Consider the following 20,383-nt stretch of genomic DNA (forward strand, 5'->3'; position numbering starts at 1 on the left):
TTCAACGTGACTTTACCGAAAAAACTAAGATTATGTACTACCAGAGCATGTTTTTGTTGTTGTTTGCATGTTCACCACAAGTACGTGTGGTTAATTCAGACATGATTTCTTGCAAAAAAAGTTTTCTGTTTGGTGTATTTAACATCTCAACGCAACTGTTGCATTACCAGAAAGGGTTAAACCAATTCTTATATTCGACTTACGAACTCGCAGAAGCGACCTGGCCACACAGATGATAGCTCGTCTTGGGGAAATTTACAGCAGGGACTCCGGGCTGGGAGCTGCTCCACGTTGGGACAGCGTGTTCCCGGGACTTGGAGAAAAGAATTATGATCCTAAATAAAATAAAAAAGGTGCACTCACTCCAAGTAGCTGAGATGAGGACAAATCGTCGAGTTTTTTTAATAATAATATGGGAACAGGGACTCCTCTATTTACGAACATTCGACTTACGAACTTCCAAAGAGGACGAACAAACCTGGTTCATACGTCCAGTTGCCTGTTTGGACCTGGAGTATATGTTCAACCGCCGTGCAATAGACACCGGTGGTGGCACCTACATCTGCAGAACGTGAAGAACCAGTGGCATCTACATCTGCAGAACGTGAAGAGCCAGTGGCTTCGACATCTGCAGAACGTGAAGACCCAGTGGCATCTATATCTGAAGAATGTGAAGAACCAGTGGCACCTACATCTGCGGAACATGAAGAACCAGTGGCTTCTACATCTGCAGAACGTGAAGAACCAGTGGCATCTACGTCTATAGAACATGAAGAGCCAGTTGCATCTACATCTGCAGAACGTGAAGAGCCAGTGGCATCTATATCCGAAGAATGTGAAGAACCAGTGGCATCTACATCTAAAGGAGATTATACCCCTTTTAAAACTATTTCCCCTGTTTTTAGTGCAAATGCCGTACACCAGGTTTGGAATCTATAGGAGTAAAGTTGGACTTGGGAACACATTTATTTATGAACAGATTCCTCTGGAACCTAACTCGTTCGTAAGTAGAGGAGTTCTTGTATGGGGTAATACAAAAGTTATCACGTGACGCCTCAATTGGTTTATTATTATTCTTGGTTCTTTTGTTAAAGTCACGTTGAAGGGAAACAATAAAGTAATAATATATTTAAAACAATAAAATTCTCACGACGTTTCGACTGCAACACAAGAAGTCATCATCAGTCGTCGTCAGGTTTTCAACGTTGGTTTTCACACCTGATGATGACTGCTTGTGTTGCAGTCGAAACGTCGTGATAATTTTATTGTTTTTTATATATTTCATTATTTTATTGTTTCCCTTCAACGTGACTTTACCAAAAGAACGACGAATATGAATCACTGCAGTCACGAAAGCTTTAAATACAAATGTAGGTTTATTATTTGCAACGGAATCAGAATTATTTATTATTACCGGAGGAATCCGATGAGCTATAAAGCTCTTTTTTTTACACATTTCCAGTAATCAATTGCCCCCCCCCCGTCCACAGACTAATTTTAGTTTTATTTGAGAAAAAAGTTGTATTGCTTCATGCTTATACTTAATGCTTACGTGCGATGAAGAAGCACTACTGCTCGAAACGTCGTCGATCATATATAGTATTTCCTTTGAAGGCCACAACCGTGCTATTACGTTGTTGTCACACGTAAAGGGACGGAAATGCCACGTTGCGGCCTTAATTAGTTTAATTTATTATCTACATCGCTTTTAGTAATAGGTTTTACCCTTTTAACTGGCACAAAAACTGACACCTTTATTCAAGGCATCATGTTTGCAATAACCACAACACAAGCAGTCAACATGTTGTGGTTATTGCAAACATGATGCCTTGAATAAAGGTGTCAGTTTTTGTGCCAGTTAAAAGGGTTAAACCTATTACTATATCTTGTTACTGGCAAAGGGGGTCTCATAATGTACATCGCTTTTTCTGCTAATAAATTATCACGTGATGATGATAAGACACTTTGCTGAGCTGTAATTTGTGGGGGGCCAGGTCGCTTCCCAAAAATAACTCAGTGGGGTTTACCTGCTGAGATAAAATATAGTTTATACATTTTTAAAATGATTTAGTTACCTTTCTTGTACTTTGCACTCCTATCGTGTTTTTTGGATTGTTCGTTGTAACTTTGTGATCCCGTCCTCCCCCCCCCCCCCCTTACTGGACATCTGTAAAAAAAAAGAGCTTTATAGCACATCTGATTTCTCCTGCAGTCTAATTAACGATAGGAGGTAATTACCAACGTCACGTGACCACCGCGGTGCTGCACGCGCGCGCGCGCCCGAGCGAGCACACCGTTTTCAAATCCGCATTCTCGATAAGCGCGGCGCGCCCCGGGCTGTTTGAATTCGCACAGCGGACAGACGCGCGCCCGTCGATGTGCTTATAAGGGCAACAGCCGGAAGTGGGTCATACGAGCGTTTTGATTGGTTAAGGGCGCCACCTCCCTCCACCCCTCACTTCCCCCCCTCTCACCCCCTCCGCCCTTATTAGGAAGCGATCGCGCCACGTGACTAATTGTGTGTTGACAGTCCCCCGTGCAATCAGAATGTTTATCTGCACTGGTTGAATCCGATGAGCTATAAAGATGTTTTTTTCCCCCCACATGTTCCAGTCGGGGCATGGGGTTAGAACGTTACTACAACAACAACAAACAATGAAAATAAAAACACAAGAGTGTAAAGTATAGTATGGGAAAGTTAAACAAATTACTTTTTAAAAAAAAAAATTCTATATAAATAAAAACGTTAATCTGTATGTAGGTTTCAAACCTCTGGGGTTACTTCCCGACAAGGTTTGAAGCTGAAATTTGCTACACAGGTAGCCTTTAGGATACAAAACAACAGGAAAAATCTGAAAATCCGATTATTTTTTTATTTTAGGCCCTCAAATGTTGATTTTAAGTGCCCCATAACCATATTTGTGCGTGTCATTCGGGAGGAGAAGATTGTGGGATGTTTCGTTTGATAGAGCGTTCTATATTTAATTGTTCTTGAGATATTTCGGATTCAAGCGGTTTTGAATGGAAAAAAAATCCGCATTTTATGATATTTACATTTCAATAATTCGAAAAAGGTAAAAAAAGATAGCAGTGCTTCCCCTCGTAGATTAGTAAGTTCATAATTTCTCGTTCTTCATAACAATTAAAGAGAACGGAATATTAAAGTTGAGCGGTTTCCGATGGCTACGTCTTTAAATATAAGACGTTGAAACAAGTCAACAATTATTTGTGGGTATATTTGCGGAAAAATACCAAAACAAATTGAGTTGTTAAGTGGTCTCATATCAGGCGAATTATTATGTTCATTTAGAACTTCATCCTGGGGAAGATAGCCTTCACGGACTAGTATACAACTTCAACTAAACCATAGTACTCTTTGGGTTATTTCGGTAAAGTCACGTCGATAGGTTCAAATTAATAAAAATAAAATATTCTTAGTTCTTTCGGTAAAGTCACGTTGAAGGGAAACAACAAAATAATAAAATATATATAAACGTGACTTTACCGAAAGAACTAAGAATATGAATTACTGCAGTCACGAAAGCTTTAAATCAAAAATAAAATAAACAAAAAACTACGACATTTCGATCGCAACACAAGCGATATCTCTCACATTAACATAGCCACCTCTCCGATCTTACATCAACATGCTAATTTATCACATCAACATGCTAATTTATCACATTAACATGCTAATTAATTAAATTAACATGACTAGCCCCGCCCACATCGTTCATGACCCTTGGCGCTACACCCATTTTAAACGTTTAAACCAGTCTGCTTTTAAATCTTTATTTGAAGCTTTCGTGACGGCAGGAATCAATACTCTTTGGTTCTTTCGGTAAGGTCACGGAGTTAGAAATAAAATAAAAACAAATCACGACGTTTCGATCGCAGCACAGGGGCCGTGCATAAATGACGTCACGCGATTTTGGACAATGTTTTACCTCCTCTCGTCAAACGACGTCACAAAAAGTCAGACCCCCCCTCACATATGACGTCACAAAGCTCTGCCCCCTCCTTCCCCACCCCCAAAAAAATAATAATACTAAAACATGCTTCAAATCGCTTTAAACAATTGTTGTCATTGTAGTTGCGTATTTAATGTGGCGCTGCACTCTGATGTTGTAGGAGAAAACATTTATACTGGTAGGAACCTTCTGGTTACTACACCACCAGCCCACAGGGGATTATTGTGTCCGTCCGTCCGTCGTGCATCCAAAAATGTGAGAGGTGGGGCTGGGTGGGTAGGGGAGGGTGGGGAGGGGCTGGGTGGGGAGGGAGGGGCTGGGTGGGGAGGGAGGGGCTGGGTGGGGAGGGGAGGGTGGGGAGGGGAGGGTGGGGAGGAGCTGGGTGGGGAGGGGAGGGTGGGGAGGGGCTGGGTGGGGAGGGAGGGGCTGGGTGGGGAGGGGCTGGGTGGGGAGGGGAGGGTGGGGAGGGGCTGGGTGGGGGAGGGTGGGGAGCGACTGGGTGGGGAGGGTAGGAGGGGTGAGGCTGGGTGGGGAGGGGCTGGTCACCCCGTGGTGCCCTTATAAAACTCAACGTTTAACCTACTCACGCCGGCTTGTGCCCGCCCTCACAGTCGGGCATATTTGCGGAATACACCACGTGGTGGTGCCGCCGTTGACCCTGGCCATTGACCGAGCAACCCAACGTTCCTACCAGCTCCCTCCGCAGGAGAATGTGTTTAAAAAAGTCTATTTAATTAAGTAGAACGTGTTGTCTATATTTATTTAAAGTTGCGCATTTTGATGTGACGTCACATTTCTCAAACCCCCCCCCCCTCGTCACACATCATCACAAATGTCTGACCCCCCCCCCCCACCCCGAGGTGCGTGACGTCATTTATGGACGGCCCCACAACCGTTCGTCATCAGGCTTTTAGCAGCTTTCCCCGTTATGTTTTCCCCCTGATGACGATCGCTTGCGCTGCGATCGAAACGTCGTAGTTTTTTAGTTATTAACTTTTATTAATTTTAACCTATCCACGTGACTTTTCCGAAAGACCCAAAGAATATGAATTCCTGCTGTCACGAAAGGGGCCGTCCATAAATGACGTCACGCACCTGGGGGGGGTGGGTGGGGGGTGGTCAGACGTTTGTGACGATGTGTGACGATGGGGAGGGGGGGAGGGGTTGAGAAATGTGACGTCACATCAAAATGCGCAACTTTAAATAAATATAGACACAACACGTTCTACTTAATTAAATAGACTTTTTAATAAATGTTTTCTCCTACAACATCAGAGTGCAGCGCCACATTAAATCCGCGCTACAATGACAATAGTTTAAAGCCATTTGAAGCATGGTTTATATATTTTTTTGGGGGGTGGGGAGGGGTAGAGCTTTGTGACGTCATATTTGATGGGGGGTTCTGACTTTTTGTGACGCCGTGTGACGATGAGGGGGGGGGGGTTTGGGGCAAAAATCGTCCAAAATTGCGTGACGTCATTTATGGACGGCCCCAAAGCTTTAAGTCAAGCCTAGACCGAAGTGTTTTTTAAAATCTTTATCAGGAACATGACCACTAAACAAAAGAGCTAAGAATATGAATTACTGCAGTCACGAAAGCTTTAAATAAAAAAAAAGTAACTTTTGTGTCAGAAGTGGGATTCGAACCCACGCCTCCAGGGGAGACTGCGACCTGAACGCAGCGCCTTAGACCGCTCGGCCATCCTGACCACGTGGTTCCTACGCAGGCTATAATAATTCATGATCACCCATCATCCTAGATCAGCCACTAGCTGGAATTAGCCACTAGTCAATAGTACTGTAAACTCGATTTAAAGCTTTCGTGACTGCAGGGATTCATCTTCTTGGTTCTTTCGGTAAAGTCACGTAGAAGGGAAATAATAAAATGATAAAAATGCAAACATAATAGAATTAAATATTTTAATAACAAAGCATTTTATTTTTATTCTTAGCTCTTTCGGTAAAGTCACGTATATGGAAAACAATAAAATAATAAAATATATATAAAACAATAACAAAATTCACACGACGTTTCGACCATAACACAAACGGTCATCATCAGGTGTGAAAAAACAACGGCAAGAAACATCTGAAAGAAGTGGCGTTCCGCATTTATTTATTTATTTTCAAACGGTGTGTTTGCTTATTTATTAAAAAGCTTTAGCGCCACGGTGAGCGATTTGGTAGTTTATTTAGAAGGACGAGTCCATCTATGTTCTGAAAAGAGGAGGTGGGACACGATAATTTAATATATGGTGTCTGAAAGCCACTGTAAGCGTGAACAATCAATTAAGACCTGAAATGGTTAATCAAATCTTTCCAATGATTGCTAAGCCAGAATCCATCTTCTCGGTTGAAATTGTCTCTGTGCTTGTATATGTGGATAGCCTCGTGAACGAATCTCTCATGGTAGCCAGATGGCTTACAAACAACCTCTGTCTTGGAGAAGTCAATGTCATGTGAGCCGACTGAATTATAACAATGATCTGCCACGGCCGAGGTGTTGGTCCTACCATGTTTAAGGTCTGCTTTGTGTCCACGAATGCGGTCCGAGACATGGCGTTTGGTTTCTCCAATGTAACTACTACCACAGAGGCAACTTAGTTTGTAGACACCAGGGTACTGTATGTCCGGAATCACATCTTTACAGACGGAACCAGATCACGGATTTTATGTAATGTGTTGAAACGGACCTGGATTTTGTGTTTATTCAAGAATTTGGAGTTCTTTTTTGTGATCCCCGCAATGTAGGGTAAAGTGATGGTTTTGAAAGGCTCCTCAAGAGGGTCCTTCTTCATGGTTTGAGTGATAGCTTTGCGGATTGTATAGTCGGAGTAACCATTAGCTTTAAGAGCTTGGTGTACGTGCTTGAGTTCACTGCCTATGTGTTCCTGGTCGGATATGCATTGGGCTCTATGGTACAGAGTCTTGATGAGAGAATTCTTCTGTGATGGATGGTGGTGGGAATCCGGTTTCAGATAAGCATCCGTATGGGTAGCTTTCCTGTAGACAGAGTGGCTCATTGAACCATCATGTCTCTTTTTTATTAGGACATCCAAAAAAGGTAGCTTGCCATCTTTATCGACTTCCATGGTAAATCTGATGACTGGGTGTATGGAATTGATGTGGTCGAAGAATTGGTCTAGAGCAGACCGGCCATGTACACCAAGCTCTTAAGGCTAATGGTTACTCCGACTATACAATCCGCAAAGCTATCACTCAAACCATGAAGAAGGACCCTCTTGAGGAGCCTTTCAAAACCATCACTTTACCCTACATTGCGGGGATCACAAAAAATATCTCCAAAATCTTGAATAAACACAAGATCCAGGTCCGTTTCAACATATTACATAAAATCCGTGATCTGGTTCCGTCTGTAAAAGATGTGATTCCGGACATACAGTACCCTGGTGTCTACAAACTAAGTTGCATCTGTGGTAATAGTTACATTGGAGAAACCAAACGCCATGTCTCAGACCGCATTCGTGAACACAAAACAGACCTTAAACACGGTAGGACCAACACCTCGGCGTGGCAGATCATTGTTAGAATTCAGTAGGCTCACGTGACATTGACTTCTCCAAGACAGAGGTTCTTTGTAAGCCATCTGGTAACCATGAGAGATTCGTTCATGAGGCTATCCACATACACAAACACAGAAACAATTTCAACCGAGAAGATGGATTCTGGCTTAGCAATCATTGGAAGGATTTGATAAACCATTTCAGTCTTAATTGATTGTTCACGCTTACGGTGGCTTTCAGACAACATATATAAATTTTTCGTCTACCCCCTCCTCTTTTCAGAACATAGATCGACTCGTCCTTCTAAATAAACTGCCAAATCGCTGCGCGTGGCGCTGACGTTTTTTTAATAAAAAAACACCGTTTTAAAATAAATAAATAAATGAGAACCGCCACTTCTTTCAAATGTTTCTTGCCGTTGTTTTTTTTCACACCTGATGATGACCGTTTGTGTTATGGTTGAAACGTCGTGAGAATTTGTTATTGTTATATAAATATATTTTATTGTTTCCCTTTAACGTGACTTCACCGAAAGAGCTAAGAATATGCATTACTGCAGTCACGAAAGCTTTAAATAAAAAAATAACACTTGTGTCAGAAGTGGGATTCGAACCCACGCCTCCAGGGGAGACTGCGACCTGAACGCAGCGCCTTAGACCGCTCGGCCATCCTGACCACGTGGTTCCTGCTCAGGCTATAATAGTTCATGATCACCCATCATCCTAGATCAGCCACTAGCTGGAATTAGCCACTAGTCAATAGTACTGTAAATTCGATTTAAAGCTTTCGTGACTGCAGGGATTCATCTTCTTGGTTCTTTCGGTAAAGTCACGTAGAAGGGAAATAATAAAATAATAAAAATACAAACATAATAAAATTTAATATTTTTATAATAAAGTATTTTATTTTTATTATTATTCTTAGCTCTTTCGGTAAAGTCACGTATATGGGAAACAATAAAATAATAAAAAATATATAAAACAATAAAAAAAAATCACGACGTTTCGACCATAACACAAACGGTCATCATCAGGTGTGAAAACCAACGGCAAGAAACATTTGAAAGAAGTGGCGGTTTCCATTTATTTATTTTTAAACGGTGTTTGTATCTATTTATTTATTTAATAAACGTTAGCGCCACGGGCAGCGATTTGGTAGTTTATTTAGAAGGACGAGTCCATCTATGCTCTGAAAAGTGGAGGGGGGAGACGAAAAATTAATATATGTTGTCTGAAAGCCACCGTAAGCGTGAACAATCAAGTAAGACCTGAAATGGTTTATCAAATCCTTCCAATGCTTGTTAAGCCAGAATCCATCTTCCCGGTTGAAATTGTCTCTGTGCTTGTATATGTGGATAGCCTCGTGAACGAATCTCTCATGGTAGCCAGATGGCTTACAAAGAACCTCTTTCTTGGAGAAGTCAATGTCATGTGAGCCGACTGAATTACAACAATGATCTGCCACGGCCGAGGTGTTGGTCCTACCGTGTTTAAGGTCTGCTTTGTGTTCACGAATGCGGTCCAAGACATGGCGTTTGGTTTCTCCAATGTAATTACTACCACAGAGGCAACTTAGTTTGTAGACACCAGGTTACTGTATGTCCGGAATCACTTCTTTACAGACGGAACCAGATCACGGATTTTATGTAATGTGTTGAAGCGGACCTGGATTTTGTGTTTATTCAAGAATTTGGAGTTCTTTTTGTGATCCCCGCAATGTAGGGTAAAGTGATGGTTTTGAAAGGCTCCTCAAGAGGGTCCTTCTTCATGGTTTGAGTGATAGCCTTGCGGATTGTATAGTCGGAGTAACCATTAGCTTTAAGAGCTTGGTGTACGTACTTGAGTTCACTGCCTATGTGTTCCTGGTCGGATATGCATTGGGATCTATGATACAGAGTCTTGATGATGAGATAATTCTTCTGTGATGGATGGTGGTGGGAATCCCGTTTCAGATAAGCATCCGTATGGGTAGCTTTCCTGTAGACAGAGTGGCTCATTGAACCATCAGGTCTCTTTTTTATTAGGAGATCCAAAAAAGGTAGCTTGTCATCTTTTTGGACTTCCATGGTAAATCTGATGACTGGGTGTCTGGAATTGATGTGGTCGAAGAATTGGTCTAGAGCAGACCGGCCATGTACACCAAGCTCTTAAGGCTAATGGTTACTCCGACTATACAATCCGCAAAGCTATCACTCAAACCATGAAGAAGGACGCTCTTGAGGAGCCTTTCAAAACCATCACTTTACCCTACATTGCGGGGATAACGAAAAAATATCTCCAAAATCTTGAATAAACACAAGATCCAGGTCCGTTTCAACATATTACATAAAATCCGTGATCTGGTTCCGTCTGTAAAAGATGTGATTCCGGACATACAATACCCTGGTGTCTACAAACTAAGTTGCCTCTGTGGTAGTAGTTACATTGGAGAAACCAATCGCCATGTCTCGGACCGCATTCGTGAACACAAAGCAGACCTTAAACACGGTAGGACCAACACCTCGGCCGTGGCAGATCACTGTTATAATTCAGTAGGCTCACATGACATTGACTTCTCCAAGACAGAGGTTCTTTGTAAGCCATCTGGCTACCATGAGAGATTCGTTCATGAGGCTATCCACATACACAAACACAGAGACAATTTCAACCGAGAAGATGGATTCTGGCTTAGCAATCATTGGAAGGATTTGATAAACCATTTCAGGTCTTAATTGATTGTTCACGCTTACGGTGGCTTTCAGACAACATATATACATTTTTCGTCTCCCCCCTCCTCTTTTCAGAACATAGATGGACTCGTCCTTCTACATAAACTGCCAAATCGCTGCACGTGGCGCTGACGTTTTTAAAATAAATAAATAAACACACCGGTTTTTTTATAAATAAATAAATTCGAACCGTCACTTTTTCCAAATGTTTCTTGCCGTTGTTTTTTTTTTCACACCTGATGATGACCGTTTGTGTTATGGTTGAAACGTCGTGAGAATGTTTTATTGTTTTATATATATTATTGTTTCCCTTTAACGTGACTTCACCGAAAGAGCTAAGAATATGAATTACTGCAGTCACGAAAGCTTTAAATAAAAAAATAACACTTGTGTCAGAAGTGGGATTCGAACCCACGCCTCCAGGGGAGACTGCGACCTGAACGCAGCGCCTTAGACCGCTCGGCCATCCTGACCACGTGGTTCCTACTCAGGCTATAATAGTTCATGATCACCCATCATCCTAGATCAGCCACTAGCTGGAATTAGCCACTAGTCAATAGTACTGTAAACTCGATTTAAAGCTTTCGTGACTGCAGGGATTCATCTTCTTGGTTTTTTCGGCAAAGTCACGTAGAAGGGAAATAATAAAATAATAAAAATAAAACACATTAAAATTAAATATTTAATTTTTATTATTTCCCTTCTACGTGACTTTACCGAAAGAACCAAGAAGATGCTGTAAACTCTTCGTTTTTTTCTGTAAAGTCACGTAGTGATAAATAAAATAAAACAAATCACGACGTTTCGATCGCAACACAGGGGCCGTCCATAAATTACGTCACGCGGCGTCACTAAAAGTCAGACCCCCCCCCCTCAAATATGACGTCACAAAGCTCTGCCCCCTCCCCCTCCAAATCGCTTTAAACTATTGTCATTGTAGTTGCTTATTTAATGCGGCGCTGCACTCTGATGTTGTAGGAGAAAACATTTTCTTCTTTGGTTCTTTCGGTAAAGTCACGTAGAATGAGAATAAAATAATAAATTGATAAAATAAAATAACACAATAATATTCTCACGACGTTTCGGCCACAACACAAGCGGCCTTCATCAGGTGAAGGGACGAGACTGTCTGGTAGGACAGCGCTGGAGTGGAGAAAACATTTATCAAAAAGTCAATTTAATTAAGTAGAACGTCTTGTCTACATTTATATAAAGTTGCGCATTTTGATGTGACCTCCCCCCCCCTCGTCACACACCGTCACAAATGTCTGCCCCCACCTAGTTGCGTGACGTCATTTATGGACGGGCCCTACCCAAGCTTAGGCACAACCCAAGATTAGCCACCATGGATCCCTGAGACTCGCTGGGGTGAGCGAGTGCCAACCTAACAGCGGTTAAAGGAGCGCCCATTGTACCATCGTGTGTGTGTGAGCCGCGAATGTATTTTCAGGTTTGTTGAATTCTCGCCTCTCATCTTTTTGCTGCATTTACCGCCGTGATTTGTTCTTGACACCTGATGAAGATCGCTTGCGTTGTGATCGAAACGGCGTGATTGTTTTTTTTTGTTTTAACATAATTTAATTGTATTCTAGATTTAAAGCTTTCGTGGCTGCTAGGATCCATACTCTTTGGTTCTATTGGGTAAAGTCACGTAGGTGAAAATAAAGTAACAAAAAATCACGACGTTTCGGCCACAACACAAGCGGCCTTCATCAGTGATGATGATGATGAATGATGATGAAGGCCGCTTGTGTTGTGGCCGAAACGTCGTGATTTTTTGTTATTTTATTTTCACCGACGTGACTTTACCCAATAGAACCGAAGAGTATAATTTAATTGTATTTCTACATACGTGACTTTACCGAAAAAACCAATGAGTAATTTTATGCAGTCACGAAAGCTGTAATTCTTTATTGGATAGATGATCGTGGGTTCGATCCCCGATGCCTGCTCTACATTTGGAGTCGGCGTGTGTCTCTTTATCTCTCGCCCGTGGTCGCGTGGATTTATCTCCGGGTCGTCTGGTTCTTTTTTCCCCTCCACGTTTCGAATCGACGTCACGCATTTCGATCATTTGGCTTGTTGCTGTTCATTTCCACGTGATGATGATGATGATGAAAAGCCTCCACTTTCGTTGAACTGTCACTTGTGATGGTCAGGGCCGCTACTGAAGAGCTACACAGCTCGCTTGGACCTTACCTGGTCAAATAAAATATAAAAAAAACACAAGAGTTTCGTTTGTCTTATTTGGTTCTTTCGGTAAAGGTCACGTAGAATGAGAATAAAATAATAAAATAAGACAATAAAATTATCGCGACGTTTCGGCCGCAACGCAAGCGGCCTTCTTCAGGTGAAAGGAACAGACCTGTCGGGACGACAGAGCTTCAATGAACGTTGTTAAGATTCGTAGCGTCTTTTTAAGCTGGTTTAGAGAGGTGAGGCACCTTGACAAAGGGGTTTACATTTCAAACATGAGAATTTAGCATTGAAATAGCTGAGTGATTAGCTTGTGACTGGTCATAGAAATAGCTATGTTAAAGTCAAAGCTTACACATCCACAGAGGCACCAAGTACAAATCAAACAGGAGAATTTAGCATTGAAATAGCTGAGTGATTAGCTTGTGACTGGTCACAGAAATGGTTATGTTAAAGTCAAAGCCTACACATCCACAGAGGCACCTAGTACAAATCAAACAAGATAATTTAGCATTGAAATAGCTGAGTGATTAGCTTGTGACTGGTCGACAGAGCTTCTGTTCAATGTATTGAAGCTCTGTCGTCCCGACAGGTCTGTACCTTTCACCTGAAGACGGCCGCTTGCGTTGTGGCCGAAACGTCGTGAGAATTGTGTTGTGTTGTTTTATTATTTTATTCTCATTCTACGTGACCTTACCGAAAGAACCAAAGAAGATGAATCCTTGCAGTCACGAAAGCTTTAAATCGAAGGTTTCGTTTATGTTTGGATGCGTTCACGGTGGCCTGATTTTTTTTCGTATCGGTAATAATAACACAATTACAGGTGATGACGATTATCTCATAAATAATCCGCACTAGTGACGGGGAGGACGCCCGCGGATAATGCTAAATCGCGGATAATAAAAAAATATATATAACAATTTTCCTGCCGGATATCGATGCCAAAAACCACTAATATAGGTCAAAATTACGTTTAAGTGAAGGAAATTGAGTTTGTTAATGAACAAAACAAATATTTGTGGGAAGGAATCGACCGATCCTGTGATAGTAACACTTTGCTAAGCTCTCACTCTGCAAGAAGACTTGGCCCACGAAGTGAATGATAACAGCAGAGCCACACCAATCAACATAAATCAAACTCCGCCACCCACTATTGTAAAGATATGGCAACTACTGTACTGTAGAGGCGATCATATGGATTTAGGATTAACAAAATCTAACTCCGCCACTCACTATTGTAAAGATATGGCAACTACTGTACTTTTCTAGATTTGAAGCTTTCGTGACTGCAAGGATCTATACTCTTTGGTTCTATTCGGTAAAGTCACGTAGGTAAAAAATAAAACAACAAAAATCACGACGTTTCGGCCACAACACAAGCGGCCTTCATCAGGTGAAGGGACCAGGCTGTCTCGAGGACAGCGCTGGAGTGAAACACAGCCACGCTCAGACCGCGGACCTTTAAGCTGTGTGTGAGCAAACAAGGTGCCTTGACAAAGAAATTAGCATAAAAAATTAGCATTTGATTGGCCGATTTTAGAAAAGAGGTGGTTTACATGCCGGTGGACTTGCCGTTTGGCGCGGGGGGGGGGGGGGGGAGTTTACCTATTGATGGTGTGAAAAGGGAATTTATAAGAGCTGCGAAAGTTTGGGGTACCACTGCTTGAAAAATATATTGTACCATTGAAATTAGTTTAATGTTTAGTTCGATTTAGAACATCTTTCCAATGGTTGCTTAATTTGAAACCATCTTCTCGGTTGAAATTGTGTCTGTGTTTGTAGATCTGAATTGCCTCGTGAACAAATCTCTGATAAAAACCCGTGGGTTTGCAAAGAACCTTGGTATCGGAGAAAAATATATCGTGATCACCCACAGCGTTGTAACAGTGATCAGCCACGGCAGAAGAATTCGTTCTGCCGTGTTTCAAATCTGATTTGTGCTCGCGAATTCGGTCAGAGACATGTCGCTTTGTCTCCCCGATATAGCAATCACCGCAGGTACAACTCAATTTGTAAACCCCGGGGTACTGTAAGTCAGGAATGACATCCTTCACGGATGGGATCAGATCACGAATTTTGTGTACTGTATTGAACCGGACCTGGATCTTGTGTTTGTTTAGAATTTTGGAAATCTTCTTAGTAACGCCTGCTATATATGGTAGTGTGATGGTTTTGACCGGAGTATCAAGTGGTTGCTTCTGTATGGAGGGAGAAACAGCTTGGCGGATGGTACGGTCAGAGTAACCATTCCTTTTGAGGGCCAGGTGTACATGTTTTAATTCACTGGTCAGGTGGTGTTGGTCCGAAATGCAATGAGCCCTATGGTATAAAGTTTTGATGAGAGAATTCTTTTGGGCTGGGTGGTGGTGGGAATCAGGTTTCAAGTAGGAATCTGTGTGGGTGGGTTTCCTGTAGACAGAATGCCCCAATGAGCCATCAGGTCTCCTCTCAAACAGAACATCTAAGAATGGTAGCTTGCCATCTTTCTCCACTTCCATGGTGAATTTGATGGCGGGATGTCTGGAATTGATGTGTGTGTAGGAACAGGTTCAGAGCTGGGAGGCCATGTGGCCAAATGACGAAAGTGTAATCCACATATCTCTTCAACAAGGAAGGTCTGAGGGTGGAAGTCTGGATGGCGTCTGATTCAAATTTCTCCATGAAAATATTGGCTATCACCGGTGACAAGGGGGATCCCATGGGGGTACCCTCATTTTGTTTGTAGAAGGAGCCATTCCAAGTAAAGCAGGTATTGTTGAGGCAGTGCCTAACCAGTGCAGGTGTGTCGGGGTCTAGTCCATGTTGGACCAAATTTTCAATTATTTCAATGGTATCAGGTACTGGGACCTTGGTGAACAAAGATACCACATCGAAGCTGACAAGGATATCGTCAGGGGACTGTACAACGTCTTTGACCATAGAGACCAATTGGGCTGAGTTAAGTACTGCTGAGGCGGTCTTGCCAGTGAAAGGCAGCAAGGTATCTGACAGAAAACGGGCCAGTCTATAGGTAGGAGAGTTGATCGTGGATACGATGGGTCGTAGTGGGGTGCCTTCTTTATGAATCTTGGGAAGACCATAGAATCTAGGGGGTCTTGCAGCAGAAGGTTTTAGGGAGGGACGTTTAGTTCGGTCGATTAGGGAGGTCGAACTTGTGATGATTTTGTTGGTTTTTATCGCTAGGCTATTGGTAGGGTCATTTTTAATTTTTGAGTAACTTCCATCGTTGAGCAGATTCTGGATTTTGTTGTTGTATGTGTTGTGTTTCACTCCAGCGCTGTCCTCGAGACAGCCTGATCCCTTCACCCGATGAAGGCCGCTTGTGTTGTGGCCGAAACGTCGTGATTTTTGCTGTTTTATTTTTTACCTACGTGACTTTACCGAATAGAACTACTGTACTGTAGAGGCGATCACGTGGATTTAGGATTAACATAAATCAAACTCCGCCACCCACTATTGTAAGGATATGGCAACTACTGTACTGTAGGGGCGAACACGTGGATTTAGGATTAAACGTATTTGCTCGGTTTAAGCACCGCGCGTTACTTGTCATGAACATTTCCAAGAACAAGAACGCGTAGCTGTGGTGAGATTATTAATTATTCGGGCTGAAGGGAAAATCCATGAGTTCATCAATTCGCGTCAAAATCTCAGGTGCACGGTCCAACCGCACATCGGATGAACCGCACGCGGATAATCGAGAGTCGGCCGGCACTAAGAACATGTGTGTGTGCTGTCGCCGAACAAGCGAGCACTTACGGCAGACGTTGGTGTGGTTTATCGACCGCTGTAGGTGATCGTGTCAAACACAAGGTGGCGCTTAAGGACCGAATAAGTGTAAGCACACGGGGCGAACGGCACGGAAACATAAATACCATAAGATGCCACCCTCCCCCTTCCTAACCTCGCCATCTCTCCCCATCACCACCCTCCCTTACCATCCCTCCCCATCTCTCCCTCTCCTCATCACCAACCTCCCTTACCATCCCTCCCCTTCCAAAACTCCCCATCTCTCTCTCTCTTCCCATAACCACCCTGCCTTACCATCCCTCCCCATCTCTCTCTCTCTCTCCATCACCACCCTGCCTTACCATCCCTCCCCATCTCTCTCTCTCTCTCCCCATCACCACCCTGCCTTACCATCCCTCCCCATCTCTCTCTTCCCATCACCAGCCTCCCTTACCATCCCTCCTCCTTCCCAAACTCCTCTCCCTCTCCCCATCACCACCGTCCCTTACCATCCATCCCGGTCCTAACCTCCCCACCTCTCTCTCCCCATCACCACCGTCCCTTACCATCCCTCCCCCTTCCTAAACTCCTCATCTCTCTCCCCATCACCACCCTCCCTTACCATCCCTCCTCCTTCCTAAACTCCCCACCTCTCTCCCCATCACCACCGTCCCTTACCATCCATCCCCTTCCTATCCTCCCCACCTCTCTCCCCATCACCATCCTCCCTTACCATCCCTCCTCCTTCCTAAACTCCCCACCTCTCTCCCCATCACCATCCTCCCTTACCATCCCTCCTCCTTCCTAAACTCCCCACCTCTCTCCCCATCACCACCGTCCCTTACCACCCCTCCTCCTTCCCAAACTCCCCACCTCTCTCCCCATCACCACCGTCCCTTACTATCCATCCCCTTCCTAACCTCCCCATCTCTCTCTCCCCATCACCACCCTCCCTTACCATCCCTCCTCCTTCCTAAACTCCCCATCTCTCTCTCTCCCCATCACCACCATCCCTTACCACCCCTCCTCCTTCCCAAACTCCCCACCTCTCTCCCCATCACCACCGTCCCTTACCATCCCTCTCCCTTCCTATCCTCCCCACTCTCTAATGGTTGTTATTGTTTGACTTGCATCCCACTGGGATTTTTTGCACACGGCGTTGAAACGCGGTGTTGTTGTTTTTTTATGGAAGACTGCGCTGTTTTTTTTTTCCCAGGGATTTTTCTGTTGCGCGTAGTCACCTTAAGATGTTTCTTTGTTCATGTTTTTGTTTTGTAGCTGTTGCACCCGAGTCAAGAGCCGCACGGCTCACAGGGCTATGCACCTAATAAATGAAACTGAACAGCTGAAGCGAAAAACCTCTACCCCCCATCACCGCCATCATCGTCGTCACCAACACCGCCACTCGGCTAATTGCCAATTCATCGGAACGGTGACGTTGGGAGTTCATCGCGGACGGACGGAAAGCCAAATCCAAGGGGCTAAACCACAGCGGTGATCGATACCTCATTATTGTAATCAATTGCGAATCAACTAACAAACACGTGTCACCGGACGCGCTAACACGGGGCGGGGAATAAGTCCGCGACGCAGGCAAGCCAATGCGTTTTGTAGTCGTTGATTTTCGTTCGTCTCTAGAAGGCCCCCAACACTGAGCTGATCTCTGTTGTTTTGTTATGAGAAGGAGCGATCTGGCCAGCACAAATGAGAGCTCAACGCAGCGAGGCGCTCCATCGTCGGCGTCGCGTGTAAGTTTCATACTCGAAACGCGCGACGTTGGTTAAATATGTGGGATGGAGGGGAAAAAAAATCGGGAGGACCCGGAGAAAAATCCACGCGACCACGGTGACAGAGAGAGAGAGAGACGCAATATACAAATATACAGCAGCAGCAGGCGTCAGGGTCGGGATCGACCCCACGACCTCCTGTACACCAGGCGAGGTAGTTAACATCTCCTAGCCACCGTGATGAGAGAGAGAGACACGCAAACTCCAAATATACAGCAGCAGGCGTCAGGGTCGGGATCGAACCCACGACCTCCTGTACACCAGGCGAGGTAGTTAACATCTCCTAGCCACCGTGATGATGATGAGAGAGAGAGAGAGAGACGCAAACTCCAAATATACAGCAGCAGGCGTCAGGGTCGGGATCGAACCCACGACCTCCTGTACACCAGACGAGGTAGTTAACATCTCCTGGCCACCGTGATGATGATGAGAGACACGCAAACTCCAAATATACAGAAATCAGGGTCGGGATCGAACCCACGGCCTCCTGCACACCAGGCGAGGTAGTCAACATCTCCTAGCCACTGTGATGATGATGCAATCACCACCACGGTGGCTAGATGCAGCCATTCTCCTCATTGCTGTTAGGGTACTAATTGAAATAGTTAATGATAATAATAGTCAATGATAGTTAATGATAACGAGAGTTAATGATCTTGTGAGAATGCTTGCGGTGGCTGCTCCTGCTGCTGCGTTGGCAGTGACGCAAGCCCGCATCAATGACACAACACGTGTGTTCACATTCTTAGTTCTTTCGGTAAAGTCACGTTGAAGGGAAACAACAAAATAATAATATATATAAAACAATAAAAATTCTCACGACGTTTCGACCATAACACAAACGGTCGTCTTCAGGTGAACTAAGAATATGAATTACTGCAGTCACGAAAGCTTTAAATCAAAAACACGTGTGTTGTTTACGTGTACGTGTGTGTGTGCGTGCATGTGCGTGTGTGTACGTGTGTGTGTACGTGTGTGTGTGTGTGCGTGTGCGTGCGTGTGTGTGCGTGCGTGTGTGTGTATACGTGCGTGTGTGTGTTGGAGACGCTTCTGCTGAGACTGGAGCGTGCCACTAAGAGGTGGGGCCTTACCATCAGCCCCACCAAAACTAAGCACCTGCCTGGGTATTTTGTACCATCGGACACTCCACCCCCACAACTCCCAATCGGTGATGGGGCAGTTGTGGAGAGAGTGGAGAGTTTCCCATACCTGGGCAGTGTGTTTATGACCGTCTCCAGTTTAACAGCAGAGGTCTTACTCCGAATCAGTCGAGCGGCAATATCTTTTCATCGGTTGCGTAACGCTGTGTGGAAGCTACCTGATCTGTTGCTCCGCACTAAGCTTCAGGTCTTCTCGGCCACGGTCATTCCCTCCCTTATCTACGCTTGCGAAACGTGGACCTCCCTAATGGGACATCTTCGCCGGTTAGAAACATTTAAGCTAGCCTGCCTACGATACATCCTGGGTTTAACCAGGTTGGATTATGTGAGGAGCTCACAAATCTTTGAAAGATCTGGGTAAGGTCCCATCGGTGAGCTCCTCCGGCAGCCAAGGCTGCGTTGGCTGGGTCATGTAACCCGCATGCCCAGTCACCGCATGCCGAAACAGCTTTTGTTCGGCCGGGTCGAGGGGGCTAAACGGGCGCGGCACGGGCTAGAGAAGAGATGGAGTGATGTGGTACAGGAGGACGTGGAGCTGAGTGGACTTGCCGATGACTGGTACCAGCGGTGTCAAGATCGGCCTCTGTGGAGGAGGCTCGTGAAGGACGCTACTGGGCAGTTGGAGGCAGTCGCTCTCCAACAACAACGGAGGGCGGAGGAGCGACGCTCACAACAACGAGCGGAGCGCCGGGTGGCTAAAGCAAAGCAGGTTGGCACAGCAGGGGGCACAGGTGGTGCATCAGCCAGTCATCTCAGTCATCTCAGTCAGTCGACCCGTGGCACTTAGGTCTGCCCCGTGACCTCCTGCCAGCGGGCGTTCGACACTTCACGTGGCCTCAAGGTGCACATGGCCTGGCACAAGCGTCGTGGTGACGTCACCGCCACTTAGTGGCGAATGGCGGTTGTTGTTGTGTGTGTGTGTACGTACGTGAGTGTGTGGGGGAAGCGGTAATGTAGCGGTTAGCGCGCTGCGCTACGAACCCGGTGACCCAGGTTCGATTCCGGTCCTGGGCCTCCCCTAGATCGACACCACGCCCGGCCGCCTTTGTCTCCCCAGTGGTGATGTTAACACACCGCACCAGCTACTCATTTGAGGCTGAGTCGACCTAAGGGAGGCCCAGGCACGGTTCCGCAGGACAGTGCACAGACATTGATCCTAACAGACCGTAGGAGCTGCTAGCGAGTAGCAGCAGCGCCTCTGAAGGCTACCGGCACTGTGGCACACGAGGGGGTGGGTGGCCCAGCACCACTCCCGGCCGCCTTTGTCCGACGGAAAGACGAAGACACGCAGACACACACACACGTGTGT

General features: G+C 44.8%; 1 long non-coding RNA gene and 3 other non-coding genes across 4 annotated transcripts in view; all 4 read right to left on the reverse strand.

Annotated features, from left to right (window-relative positions):
- Positions 1-1,795, reverse strand: part of LOC142906416 (uncharacterized) — a 28,530-nt gene extending 26,735 nt beyond the window's left edge. The window contains exon 1 of the long non-coding RNA XR_012930230.1: positions 1,735-1,795. This is a non-coding gene — a long non-coding RNA (uncharacterized LOC142906416). The remainder of the gene's footprint in view (positions 1-1,734) is intronic.
- A 3,802-nt stretch (positions 1,796-5,597) lies between these two features.
- TRNAL-CAG (transfer RNA leucine (anticodon CAG)) lies at positions 5,598-5,680 on the reverse strand. The gene has a single exon. It is a non-coding gene; the product is annotated as a tRNA-Leu (tRNA).
- A 2,407-nt stretch (positions 5,681-8,087) lies between these two features.
- Positions 8,088-8,170, reverse strand: TRNAL-CAG (transfer RNA leucine (anticodon CAG)). Its single transcript has one exon. It is a non-coding gene; the product is annotated as a tRNA-Leu (tRNA).
- Positions 8,171-10,592: 2,422 nt separating this feature from the next.
- Positions 10,593-10,675, reverse strand: TRNAL-CAG (transfer RNA leucine (anticodon CAG)). The gene has a single exon. It is a non-coding gene; the product is annotated as a tRNA-Leu (tRNA).
- Positions 10,676-20,383: the final 9,708 nt, after the last annotated feature.

Source organism: Petromyzon marinus, chromosome 64 (assembly GCF_048934315.1).
Source record: "Petromyzon marinus isolate PM22_M1 ecotype Great Lakes invasive population chromosome 64, UKy_Petmar_22M1.pri1.0, whole genome shotgun sequence".
Classification (NCBI taxonomy): domain Eukaryota; kingdom Metazoa; phylum Chordata; class Hyperoartia; order Petromyzontiformes; family Petromyzontidae; genus Petromyzon; species Petromyzon marinus.